This window comes from Chinchilla lanigera, unplaced genomic scaffold (assembly GCF_000276665.1).
Source record: "Chinchilla lanigera isolate Chin_1 unplaced genomic scaffold, ChiLan1.0 scaffold00001, whole genome shotgun sequence".
In the NCBI taxonomy this organism is placed as follows: domain Eukaryota; kingdom Metazoa; phylum Chordata; class Mammalia; order Rodentia; family Chinchillidae; genus Chinchilla; species Chinchilla lanigera.
The window spans coordinates 18,496,424-18,497,390 of NW_004955402.1; the positions used below are offsets into that span (position 1 = coordinate 18,496,424).

The 967-nt window shown below is 56.7% G+C and overlaps 1 protein-coding gene across 1 annotated transcript in view; it reads right to left on the minus strand.

The window, feature by feature from the left end:
- Positions 1–525, minus strand: part of Dsc2 (desmocollin 2) — a gene marked incomplete in the record, with an annotated part of 31,318 nt that extends 30,793 nt beyond the window's left edge. The window contains 1 exon segment of the mRNA XM_005373159.2: positions 1–525.
- Between the last annotated feature and the right edge of the window lie 442 nt (positions 526–967).

Below are 967 nucleotides of genomic sequence, written 5' to 3' on the forward strand. Positions count from 1 at the left end.
GCCGCTGGCCGGGCAGAGGGCTCCGCCGGGCGCGGGCTGGGTCCGGGCGCCGGGGTCCGGGCGAGCGCGTGGGGAGCGCTTTTCCTCTCGCTTTCTCTGAAGCGCCCGCCGCCACCCGAGGGGCTTTTCCTCTGGTCGAGGGTGGGGCTCCAGGCGAGTCCGAAGACACCGATCGGCCCCTCCTTGCTATTTTCTTGTCTTCATTTCTTTAAGAATTCAACAGGTGGGAACTCCCTCTCGCCGCCACCCTTTCACCTGCGCGGAGTGTTTCTCATCCACGGTCGCCACCTATAAGGCCCGTGTCCTCCCGCCCCGGTGTCCGCTTGGCAGGATTAACAGCTGGCCCTGCCCAGTGGAAGCCCTGACGGTGCGGAGACTCACTCCCAGCGCGGTCAGCCGGCCCCGCCCAGCCCACAGCCCTCTGGGCCTGCCGAGGCGCCTGCCCCCGGCCACTGAAGACCCACAGAAACCGCCTCGAGCTGCAGAGGTCGCCTGATTTGTCACCGCCGCCTGAGGCCCACCTACGGATGTCTGGACTCCAGGGAGACTGCCTTCACATTGTTTACCGAAACAGAATTCCGACAGACATCCAAATGCAGTTCAAGCTGCACCCTCAACTGGGGCAAACTATTCTTCAAAATCTTATTTTAAAAATGTCACAGTCAGTATGAAAATAATACAAGAAAACGGCCATCGCTTAAGAACATAATTAGATTGACAAAAGTAAAGAATGGGGGCTACGGTAAAATAACAAAAGCAAGAATGTGTTACTATGGAAACATGCATCCATTTAGGTGCAAGTGGGGCCACTGATTTTCCCCAAGAACCATCCTTATCAGGACGCCAACCACAGGCCTTCTTACAACTTCTCCCGCCTTCAGCTGCTTAGCATCTAGTGCAGAGTTTGCTCTGGCTTTTCTCTGCCGTCCAAACCAGAGTTCACCGTGAGACATGAAAAAGAATGGGG